Below are 13274 nucleotides of genomic sequence, written 5' to 3' on the forward strand. Positions count from 1 at the left end.
CAGTTGACCAGGGAGAGGGGGGCTGAGTGGATGGTTTGGTGCTGTTATAGAGCTGTGTATCATTGGCGTAGGAGTGGAAACTGACTAAGGGGGAGCATGTAGATGGTGAAGAGCATGGGTCCAAGCACCGAGCCTTGAGGCACGCCTTGGCAGGGCTCCAGACTAACTTTTTTTTCACTAGGAGCACAGTGGCCCCCAACTGAAAATGTTAGGGGCACAACCAGAAAATGTAGGGGCACACACCATAAATCAACATATTATCAACGAAATATTCATATTTCTACTAATTTCCACTGTATTACTAATAAATACTTTGATAATAGATGCAGAAATTACAATGTGCTGTTTCAAATTCAGTGTCACTTTTGAAGATGCAACATAGAAGGTAAACTGACAGACCCATCGCTGTCATGTCAGTAAAAAAATATAAATATATTTTTTTATTATTGTATTTGTATTATTTTTATTTTTCCATCATGACCATTTTTAATTGCTCTTTAATGTTTCATGTAAAGCACTTTGAATTGCCTTGTTGCTGAAAGGTGCTACAGAAATAAAGTTGCCTTTCCTTACAACCTCAGTCAGTCATCAGGGCACTAAACCACCGTTGTGCCTGCTCGTCTCCGAGGAAGTGTAATGTCAACAGCACCGCGACCGAATATCAAATATTATCTCTGAGAGCCGTGTGGGGGCAATCCAGGTAGAGTGCGGATCGGGCCAAATTTTTCTGTCGGAGCCCGGCCCACGTCCGATAGAGCAGTAACCGAACCAGGCTCGAGCCTGACAAAAACATTTATGTCCGAGCCCGACCCGAGCCCGACACCGTTAAAATCTAGTTTTTCTCTCATACTAATGACACATACATTTGTTTGTGTGTGGGGAAAGCCCGCTTTTATTGAGCAACTGTAGGAAGGCATTCGGAAATGTCAACAGATTAGTGCATCAGTGCACACTGGGCAACAAGCGCACGTTAACACAGGCGCAACTAAATAATAAGCTTTTTTAAATTTAAAATGTTCAATGCCTTACCGCGCTGATGTGACCGAGCCCGACCCCAACCCAAACATCATTTCTAAATATCTGTCTGAACCCGGTTCGGGTATCCATCCTCTAATCCCAGCCTGTGTTTTTTCTTTTGAGTATATAGAGTACAGAGCCTTTAAAATACCTTCCCAGTGAAAGTCCAGAACGAAAAGATTATTTCTATAACAGTATATTAACAACACTTAAAGTGATGGTTCGGAGTAATTTCACCCTAGGGTCCTTTTCAAACTCATATCGAAGCTTTTTTCAGCTTGGTTGAACATTGGAAAGTAATGAGTATATCAGCTGAATAGCCTGAATAGGTTAGCGCAACGACCTAGTGCCAGAATATGCTACCAAACTTATACACTAGTACAAATAGGTTATGCACTCATAAAACGGTTGATTGAAAATTATAGAAACAAAAGGTTTATGTAAATAACACTTGCCTGTTGGCTTCTCCTCTCTGCTTCTGCTGCTGCTGCTGCTAGTGGAGTGTTCTACAATTACAACACCGAAAGGGATACAACAAAAACTATTTATTAATTTAATGATTAAATAAGGTAATGTGTCCAAACTTACCTCAATTATAACTTGTCTCCTGCGAGTTATACTACAGCACTTACTTTAAAAAAAGTTAAATTAATAAATATTTTTGTTGTATCTCTTTTGCGGTTAATTTGTAGACGGCCTCGCTAATTCGCCTTACTCGCCGGCAGCAGCAACAACAACAGCAGAGAGCAAAGCCATCAGGCAAGAGTATTTTACATAAACTTCTGGTGTACTTACAAATTTTCCAATCCATAGCTTTATGAATGCATAACCTATTTGTACTAGGGTAGAAGTTTGGTATCATTTCGGCATATTAGTGGGTCATTTACAGATACAAACCTGGGTCCATTAGCCCCTCGGCCAAGATATTTAGCTGATAACGCTACTCACGCTAACTCTCCCAATGTTCGACCCAGCTGAAAAAAAAATCAAAGGGAAATTAATATGAATAGCATAACACAGGTATTGTCAGGTATACAAAGAGTGCCTTCTATCTTTTTCAAAATAAAAGTCTCACCTAAATCCACATAGGATTTTACAATAATCTATTATGCCTTTTTCATTATTTAGCACACCAACATATGCACTAACATTAGTTAGTGGTGTGTATGCATAATGTAACTCCTTGTCCATAATGTGTGTGAGAGAGAGAGAGAGAGAGAGAGAGAGAGAGAGAGAGAAAACCTTCTCAGTGTGGCTGTTCTCAGATTAAGGTTGAATATGCTCATAATGTCCTATTGTCTGTTCTATATGTTCCTATAGTCTCACTGTTATAAGCGGAGTATCTGTCAGTCTTAGGCCTGTAGCGATGCGTCGATGTCAAATTTTTGCATCTAACCTAGCACGAACACACAGAGAGCTAGGATGCGTTTGTTAGCCTAGCACCACCAAAGTGTACAGCTGCTAGATCTAGCTAACTGTAGCAAGCAGATTGCAGAAGCTTTGTACAGGAGAGATTTATGTTGGGACTGTAAAACTGAAAACCTAATTTTATATTGTGTTAAACACTCTCAGGAATGTCTATACTGTGCACTGCATGGTGTTTTCTTGCACTACAACTTATTCATTTTTTAGAGTTATGAGAGAGTTATGTCTGTACTGTAAAAGAGTAAACAAGCTGGCCTTTCATTTTGTATAACAGTAAAATAATTGTATTTATTTAATTTTCTGTAAAGCAGAAGATTTTTTGCTGTGCAAAACTGTTTAATAAAGTATATTATTAAGATTTTTTGGGTATTTATTTGAGATACATTATGGTTTTTATTAATCGAGCAACAGAAAAAGAATCGTTAAATTAATCGTCCAATTAGTCGTCCAATTAGTCGTTAGATTGGTCGACTAATCGCTAAAATAATCGCCCGATTAATCGTTTAATAAATAATCGTTTACCCCCAGCCCTAGTCAGTCTCACTCTGTGTTGTATTGCTCTCCACAAAGCTGACTAGGGGATTTTTTAATAACGAAGCTTAAAATGTGTCTAGTCCACAATGCCCTACTAAAGCCTCCCTAGAGAGATATTAACCAGACACATATCCTGGCTTCACGCAAGCCCCTCCCACAGTCATTCATCTTCATTATCTCATAGGTCAGGGTCATTGTCACTCAGACAGTTTTAGTAATATAATTCACCTTGCCTCAGGTCCTTGGCTTGATAGGTTTGGGGTTTATAATCTCATAGTACCGACATCCAATGTCTGGTTTCAACCACAGGATCAAATGTGGCAAGTAATGTTTGTTACATCATGGAGATCTTTTCCTATTTTGATGACAGCCATTAATGGCCTAGTTTGAATTTTGCTCTAAATCTGAACATTGTTTCCAACATGCTAAACTGGTCTGACTGATCCTGTCCCTTGTGAGTACTATTTGACCATACTGTGGGTAAAGTGGCTGTTTGGTGTTAAAGTGCAGTGGCCTGGTTGGTACAGTGTCTGTCTGCTCTTGTTGGATGTAATTAAATGGCGTTTGTAGGTCACAGACAACAGTCAGCATTGATTGAATGATGATGACATTTGTGCACTATGTCATAGTAAACAACCACAACAACAATCCGGCCTAATCAATGTGATGTTTTCTGTCAAAGCACTGAAGCCTGAGTGATAAAAATAAAGACAACCTGCATAGTTAATCTCCTCCAGAGAGGCTTTTTTGTCATTTTGGTTGCCTGTATGATGAGTCTTTAAACCCATATTTTAATCTTGAGCATTATTCAGACCGTCAGTTTAAAAAGCAGATCAATACAGATCAGAGGATGGTGGAAGCATGTGTATATTAGACATTTTGTCTCTGCCTTTAAGGACTCAGTCACAGACATTTGCCAGCACACATGCAGCTATCTTTCAGCAGAACATCTGCAGTGACTTCTCTACCAGTGCTCTCATATGCTTTTGCCGCATGGTTGGTTTTCATGGTGTCCTTACAGTTGATGTTGCATTACTGGATTTTATCGTTCTGCTAACTGCTTACCTTCTACCCTCCAGTGTTCTATTTTATTGCCTTTGATATTTAAAATGTCATTTAAATGTTTTAAGTGAATATATATGAATTAATAGCTTATAGTGGGTTCAAATCCCGTATAACATACATTGTAAAGGAAATATCCATCCTTTTACCCTCCCTGGTCACTGGGTCTTTGTGTGCAATTATGTGTTTGCATGTTTCCCTGTGTGGGTGTGCTCATCATGTGTGTGGTTTTGGATGGATCAGCAATATGTTGAATTGGGTATTGATGTTTTGTGACCCTGACCCCATGAATATAATACTAAACACTGTTTTGCTTAAATGGGTGAAACTTGCACAGTAGCAGTGCCTTCCTCTCCTATTTTTCAAATCTTATTTAGGGCTTATTTAAAGTATAGCCTCAGTGATTGTCACAGTACTTAGATATGTCACATTCTGTGCTTAAGTTGGGAGAAATGTATTTTTTTTTTTTTTACCTAAAATAATCAGTTTTTCCCATTAAGCAACATCCACCCAATTAAAGATACTTTCTTCATTATCAGGTCTTCTGTTTTCTAATTACTCTGAAATGCATAGCGTCCCTTTAGAGTCCAACCCGGCGTTGGTTTTACATAATCTACATCTCCTTTTGATCACTTTCACTTTAATTATATCAATCTGATCATCATTATCTAAACCACCACACTAATTGTGTTTTTACCATTGAAATCCGTGTTCAGCACTGTGTTTGTGTGTGCTTTAGTGCCGACTGATGTTATATACACACTCCAGAGGGAAACCACGGGTAATGCCAACTCCAGCCCAATTCAAAATCCCCCTCCCTCCTCCCCTCTCCCTGCTCTGCCTGCCTTTGTCTCTGTCATTCCTTTCTTCTTCTTTTCCTCTCGCTTTTCCTCTGTCTTACCTATGTACATCTCTCTCCTTGACAAAGCAATGCACTTCACTTTAAGGAGGTTTTCCACTTCCTTTGTTTGTTTGGTTCCTTTTGTTACTTGACTTGTAAAAAATAATAATGTTCCTTTCTCTCTGTTTTGTCTCACTCTTTCATCCCTGTGGTCTACAGCAATATCCTATTTACCCAGAAAGCTTGGCTCACCATCACATAGCTACACACACACACACACACACACACACACACACACACACACACACACACCTCCCCATTGTGTCTGGCTGGCATTCTGATGAATGAATGAACCGTTGTGATTACTCCTTATCTCTGTAACCTAAACACACACAGGGTTCTCAGAGGACGCCCTGCAGGCTCACACTGTTGTCAGAGGTACCCACCCTATCACTCGCACCAGAGTCCAGTTTGTAAAAACCCTGATATTTACCCAGTTTTAAATGGGTGTCTTGCCAACCTGGGCTATAACCCTAATCTGAAAGCACAATCATTTACTCCCTCTGCCCAGCCCTTTTTTAATGCTTGGTCAGCCTCAGTTGTATTGTATTGTAACACATTTGGGAGGTTAACTGAAGCTTGTTAGTGAGGCACTGATACACAGGCAGCATGCAGAGATATGGCAACATGCATTGAATTACTGTTATTGATTTTGTCTAATTCAGTAAAAGCATTTTGTTTTCACTCAGAACAGAAGACAGTCAGCGACTGAATTTTATTGCCTTAAATGTGTTTCCATCAATTTACATCATCAAACGTACATTATATATCTCTCATTTATTATTCAACACATTGTGCAGTGCATGTTCGCTGACACTTTGTATTCTAACTGCAAACAAAACAAGCAAGAGTAGCAATATAAATTGGAAGTAAAGCATATAATATAACATAATCAGACACCACATTTATTCATGCCTCAGCTCGTTGCAGCTGTGGTCTGATGAGACTAGCCAATCAAATATGTTCGGGTAGTACCACTGTTAGCTGCCTTTGTTCCCCGCCACGCTCCTATCCTCAGCAGTAAAACACATACCGGTAATGATGAGCAGGGCAGTAATAAAAGAAAATTGATGTCTCTCTCTTAATTCTTTCCTTGGCTGATTTTGCACTGTGGGGAGGATTTACACTGCTGAGAGTGGTTTGCTCCAAAATGGGATATCTATTTAAAAAAAAAAAAAAAAAGAGAGAAGCGTCCTGGCAAAGTAATTTGCAGCTTGGCTATCTGACTCTTTCCTAGAAAAAAATTTGAATTATTAAGCATTTCTGCTGCCTGAGCAATGGGCGATTTTTATTTCTTGTTTGTAGTGTGTTGTAATCGTCCAAAAAATCCTATAAACCATTCTATAAACATTTGAGACTAAGGTGATGTCTTTACTTGCCATTTAAGGATGCTGCTGATGGCTTTTGTGTTTGTGTGATGCTGTCTTGTAGAAGGGTCCACACAATTATATCATGATTTTTGTCTTGTCTGAGACTGCTGAAAGAGACCAGACTGTACATCGTGTTAGCTGTTCTATGCCTGAACCATGCTGTACTATGAAAGAGTACAACATACTCACATTGTGCTCGTGGTTTGGCGCAGTGTGAGTCTGCAGACATTACAAGACTAGACCTCCGCTGCACTGTCAGCATCTTGTCTTGGCAGCAGAGAATCGATGTATTGTAAAACAAATGATTTCTCTGCCTGAGTTTAGAGCGGTAAGGAAGCTTTTTTTCTGGAACCAGATTAAGTTCATTTGGCCTCAGAGCAGATCCCACCATGATTTGTCAGCCCGATTGAGGTTATTTTTTCAGTTTTCCTCTCTATCAACTAATATAAATGGTTATCTTTGGCTTCTGAGCCAGTTCCCATTGCAGACGTATGGCAGGAAAACAGGAGATTGTGCTTCCTCTGCAGCTGAAGGGATTAACAGTAAAATTTTGCTCAGGGTTGTTCTTGGGATGTTTTGACAGATTTTTGTCCCCCAGCATTTCTGCTTTATTGGATAGTGATAGCTTTGAGAGAGACAAGAAGGGCAGGAGAGAGAGAGGGGATGGCATGCAGGAAAGAACCCCGGCTGGAATCAAACCCGGGCCGCTGCGGTGAGGACTCAGCCTTGATACATGGTGCGCACATAGGGCTGGGCGATCAGAAAATCAGATATCGCGATATTCTTGTCCTAATACCTCAATGTCGATATTGTGGCGATATTATAGGGTTGACAATTGGTGCTTTAACTAAATATCTTCACAATGAGATTTAAGATATGTAATCTTCAGTAATGTAGATATAATGTCTGAGTAAAAAAATGTTAGAACAGCTAGAGTAGTCTGGTAACACGGAATATGACATCACTTTACTGTAATGGAGCCTTTAAAACCAGGAAAAGAGAACACTTAGGCCATTTACGATATTACGATATCCAAAATCTAAGACGATATCTAGTCTCATATCACGATATCGATATAATATCGATTATATATTGCCCAGCCCTATGCGCACACCCTACTGGGGCACCCCCATGTTTTGACAGATTTGATGGCTATGTGTAAGGTACAGTTCAGAGACTGCTAAAGGTTAATTAAAACTGTATTATTACAAGATTATTTTGATGTCAAACTAACCTGTCAGGAGTTGATGATATCTGGAAAAAAGATTTACTTAAATACGGTACTACTGCATACATAAACTTTAATAGCTAAATACTGTAAATGGCTTCTCAAGAAAAGTCTCTAGTTTTTACCCTACTTTGCAGTAGAAGTCTTCATGGGTTCAAAATGTTGGACCTAATTGGAAATTGAAACCTGGGGACAGACTCGGAAACGGAAAACCAACCCGAACGCGACACAAAATAATTAATTTACAAAAAGGAGAGAGACCCGATCTGAAGGAGACCTTAGGATAATTAGTCCCGATCTTAAATGTGACCTTAACAGAGCATTGTAGAGAGAGAACAGCAACAAGCAACCATAGTTGAAAAGAATGGCAATATAATAATATTGATATAAAGAATGAATGGAAAAATCCCATAGAACAGCTCAGGGAAGCATCTGTGCACTTCTCCTTAATGGGGGTGAGGTGGTTAACCAGACATACATTTGCCAAACCAACCAGTTAGTCCTCATCCTTAAAATATTTACTCTCGCAACACCCAAATATGTCTGATAAGCATAAATCTCACATCAACTGCATGGACTTGTGAAGACCCCTACCTTGAAAATGGTACTGTACAGTATTTCTTCCCTGTGTAATTGCTGCTGTATGTTAGCCTGTTGAGCAGCAGCCTCGAGAGTCTTGCTCCTCCCTTACACTGAGTTACACCATCCCTAATTATTCAAAGATAAAAGCGGGACGGTGTGTGTGTGTGTGTGTGTGTGTGTGTTTGTGTGTGTGTTTGTTCTGCTTCATTGTCTCAGGATTCATACATGCCTCCTCTTTTGAATACATTCACCCACGCACCACACAAACAAGCACATGCAACACACATAATAATATGTACTGTATGAACAAGAAAACAGGAAGATGGTACGGAAGGAAACACTACAAGAAAGAAATGATAGAAAAGTATTTCAGGCTACACTTTACAATCTGTTAGCATCATCTATGATTACTGTGTCTCATGTCCAGCATGCATTTCTTCATGGTTCAGTCCACATGGCATCTAATTTGAGATAAGGAAGACAAAGAGCAAGAATGCAGGGGAAGAAAAAAATACTGAACATTTTTCTTCTTTCACAGAATGGATTTTTCTGAGCAGTGATGGTTCGATTATCCAATATTCATACATTCCACAGCATAAAGTCTCACATAGAGACATCATGGCCCTTTTTTAACCTTTTGTAATCATATAGAGTAAGTATGCATTTAGGCCATTGTTAAAAATACAGAAAAGCGAGCATAAAGGAGGATGAGGACCTTAAGAGATGAAGGAGTGGGAGGGAAAAAGTGAAGAAGTGCAGGATAAGAGGAGAGAAGTGCACTGCATTGGATCCATGGTGAGCTGATTTGATTTCAGTGTATTTAAAGTTAAGATGGGGTCGTCCGAGCAGCTTTGGTTTTAACAGAGATGAAACAGCTTTTAAACACTTCCCTTCATTAAATATCTTCCCCACTGATTGGATTTAAATCTTGGCTCCTTATCAGCAAAACACCACTTAGAATCTATTAAGTCATTTCACTTTGCCCTTCAGCCACCTCTTCTCTCACGCTCGGTCTCTCTGGTGTCCACTCTGCTTGTCTCAATGGCTGATCTCTCTCTGTCTCTTTCTTTCTTTCTTTCTTTCTATTTCTGTCTCTCTTTTTCTGCATAGCCTTAAAAGTACTCATCCTACTGTGACGCGTTGACCGCTTGTTTGCAGCCAGCATATCATGACTCATTAATGTTACTTGCATGCACATGCAGGACATGCTGACATTAGTTATGCAATAAAGAGTCTGTGTCAGCAGCGGAGTGTGGGGATGAATGTAATTGTGGCTGGTTTGTATCCCACTATGCTATTTATATTGGTGATGCAGCAGATGAACGGTCTGCTACAAACGGTCTAGTGATTAATTAATTAATACAGGAAATCACGCACTCGTTTCACCAGCAAGTCTTGTCCTTTTTGTACGTATTCAAGCTATATCTTTGTTGTTCAAATATATTACAGCTTAAAGAAATAGGTGGACATTTTTAGAACTGCGCTTATTCACTTTCTTGCCAAGAATTAGAAGAGATGATGGTTGAAACCACTCCCATTTCTGTCCTTTAATTATGAAGCTACAGCCATGTACGGTTAGCTTAGTTCAGCATGAAGACTGAGAGCAGGAGGAAAATGCTAGCCTTGCTCTGTTCAAGGGTCCAGCACATAATGCCTCATAACACTACAATTTGTCATTTTTACAGTTTAGTTTTTGTACTGATTAAACAAATGATAATAGTTAGATAATTAGTGAGCTTTAGAGAGTTACCTTTGGACAGAGCCAGGCTAGCTGTTTCCCCTTGTTTCCATTCTTTATGCTAAGCCAAGATATAATTTCCTGACTGTAGCTTCATATGTGACTAACATATATGAGAGTCGTATTAATATTTCTGTTTTAATATCAGCAAAAAAAGTGCATTTCTTATAACGTCAAACTATTTCTTCAAAGACCGCATAAAAGACAATCCAGAAGGTTACAAGTACACAAGAAAGAAGGAGTTTACCTGATTGAGGAACTTGTTTATTAGTTGTTAAATTAAATTTCCAGCAAGATAAATCAAGCATAACTCAGGGTGGTCAAACATTTGAGGCGTTTGTAGCATTTTTGATGATGTTTTAAAGATAATTGCTCACACCCTAGTCTCGCTTTGCAAGACCTTCCTCCACAGGGCTGTGGAGGAGGGTCTGGCTAGTCCACACAGCATTCCTGGATGGGAGAGTAACATGCTCTGGTTTATTGTCATTTCTTTAAACCAATCACAATTGTCACGGGCGGCGCTAATCACCGGGCAGAGCCACGGTACTGTTGCAAAATAGACTCGGGAAGGAACTTGTTTTGGTGCATTCAAAACTCAGATTAGACAGATAGTCTAGCTAGCTGTCTGGATTTAACCTGCAGAGATCTGAGGAGAAGTTAACCATAGTCCTCATAAATCCATCGGAGTTTAAAATGCCAGCTCAAAGAATGCGGAAGGTAACGGACATCCGGCCGTTAAAAGTGAAATCTGGCAGAATTTCGGGTGGGAACGGAGCAATTCTGGAAGTGGAACATCGTGGATATAGACTACTTTCACCCAAACAAATAGATGTGAAATAGTGTCATAGATAGATATATTAAAGTGTAAATGCACCCCAAGACATGATGGATGAATAAAAGCATTTTTGGTGGGTAGATATGTGGGTAGATTTCCTGTGGCTGAGTGCTACCACAGCTGAATGACTGCAGATGAAACCCTGCTCTGTGTTGCTTCGGTTCCTACAGAGATTCAGCCTAACTGTTAGGCCAGCGTGAAGCCTTTTTTTTTTTGGGGGGGGGTGAAAACTCATTGACATTCTCAAGCAAGACTTGGCAATGCAGCGTGCTTCTTTCGTGTGTGATCGAGTGTCTATCACTGTGTGTGATATGTATTCACAAATGTGTGTGTGCAGTATGGACTAGCTGTTGCCATAGTAACAAAATGTGTGTATGAGTTGGGTCAAATTGGAGGGGGGCGTAAGTGGGGTTTGGCAGAAAAAGGATAATCTGGGAATGGTAATACCGTGTGTGTGTGTGTGTGTGTGTGTGTGTGTGTGTGTGTGTGTGTGTGTGTGTGTGTGTGTGTGTGTGTGTGTGTGTGTGTGTGTGTGTGTGTGTGTGTGTGTGTGTGTGTGTGTGTGTGTGTGTGTGTGTGTGTGTGTGTGTTGTGTGTGTGTGTGTGTGTGTGTGTGTGTGTGTGTGTGTGTGGTCAATGACACAAATGGTGCTTTGCGAGAGAGAGAGAGAGAGAATATAGCAGATGCTCTCTCTGGTCTTGTAGACATGCTCCAGTGCTGCTGCCATCTGGTTGGTTGAGTGGAGCTGAAGGCGGGATGGTGGTCGCTGTGCAATCATTGGCTGATGGGAAGGCTCAAGGCTTTAAGTCCATTTTAGAGAGCGAGAGAGGTAGGAGGGCAGTTACAGAGAGGAGGGGTTCATAAAACAGGGGGGTGTTATTGCTTTGTCCACTCAAAAGAACAGATGGAGAGAGCCTGTAGAGTGCAGTGGGGCAGTCATGCATTGACAGGAGGAGGTTGGGAGGATGACTAACCAAAAAAATCCATCATGAATCAGTGTATGTTCAAAACTGCTTAAACTAGTTATAAAGTGCACTGCATGTGTTTTGTCAGGAAGTCATACAAGTGTCCTTCAATGCATTGGTTGATTATCTAAGTATTGTAGGATTTACAACCCTCTCTAGACTGGACTGAAAAGATGAAGCCTCAGGGTTCAGTTGGTGCCTCCCCTCCACTCAGTCAGCAGGTTCTTGGTCATTACTGTTTGTGACTGCAGCTGTAGCTATTCAGCTCCTAGAAACCCACTGATGTGTAGCATTCTTTTGATAAAATCACAATGTTATGCTGTCAGACACAAACCCACAACCAGGGCTTCCCTCTATGGAAAATAAAAATGTCCACAAATTGCATCACTTCTGAGATCATACAGAATGCAGAAGTCCATATTTTACTATACTGACCACTGTTCTGCTGTTGCTCTGTATATAATAATTCCAGTTTAGGAACTTATTTTCCAACATTATTTTCATAGGTTTGTACTGAGCCTAGTTATGATAACGTGCTTACTGACAGCCCACGTCCTGGGAAGTCAGATGATGATAATACAGCTTTTAAAGGGCCACAACAGCAATTTTCATTGTTGCACTTTCATAAAGTTGGTGGAGTCACGAGAGACAATAAAACATAAAGGTCAAAATCTGTGCAACAGAGGTTGAGATATCCTGACTTTCAGCCTCTAGTATTGGTCCAAAATAACTCTGATGACATCAACTGGTACAAAGTGATGGCCAAACTGAATAAAATACGACCTTAAAATGAAACTATGCAATTCCATCACCAGCATATCTGCATGCACATAGTATGTAAACAAGGTGCTGCTACAGAAATGAGACCAAGCCAAAGAGAAGGGAGTTGATGGTAGTAGTGGTGACTGGTGCTCTTTAGGAGAGGTTATCTTTGGCCACGCAGTCCTGCCTGTCTGTCTCCATCATATCAAACCACACAGAGCCTGCCTGTGGAGCTGAGCCACAAGGGGGGTGGGACACACCTTTTCACATCTTTCAAAAAGATTGTGACAGTTTAAAGACTTCTTTCTTTTCACCTCTTGTTCTTCTTCCTTTCCCTCCCTGCCAGTCTTTGCTTGTCTGGGTCTTGTTTTTCCTGCTGTGCTCTCCCCTTCCCTCCTTTGTTTTACTTTTATTTTCTTTTCTGCTTTCAAAAACTTCTCTTCAATTTTCTCTCACCTCTCATCGATCTTTCTGCTCCCTCACGTCTCCCTGCTTTCAGTTTCTTAGTTGCTTCCTTGCCATTACACGTCCCGTTTTGCATGTTTCATCTACTCTAAACGCAGCTTCTTTTTTCTTCATTTTATCCTTCTGTTCCCTTTGATCCACTGGCATCTCTTCCTTTGGGTCCGATACCCTTCATATTTATGTTGTAAAATTGAAAACCAACACGCCTACACTGCTTATCTTTGGAGCCGTAAAGGTGGTGTTTAGGCAGTTTGTGACATTACAGTTTTATTCCAGCATGCTGTCAGTGCAGAGTGAACAGAAAGACAAAGGGGATTTGTTTGTTACGACGGTCATGAGGTTTCAGCTATGATGATGGCGCCCCATTGTATATGCCTTTGCTTACCAAT

The 13274-nt window shown here is 40.3% G+C and overlaps 1 protein-coding gene across 6 annotated transcripts in view; it reads left to right on the plus strand.

Annotated features, from left to right (window-relative positions):
* The window catches only part of LOC120562315 (F-actin-uncapping protein LRRC16A-like), an 83626-nt gene that overhangs the window by 14179 nt on the left and 56173 nt on the right, over nt 1–13274 (plus strand). The window lies entirely within an intron of this gene.

Source organism: Perca fluviatilis, chromosome 7, assembly GCF_010015445.1.
Source record: "Perca fluviatilis chromosome 7, GENO_Pfluv_1.0, whole genome shotgun sequence".
NCBI classification, from domain to species: Eukaryota; Metazoa; Chordata; class Actinopteri; order Perciformes; family Percidae; genus Perca; species Perca fluviatilis.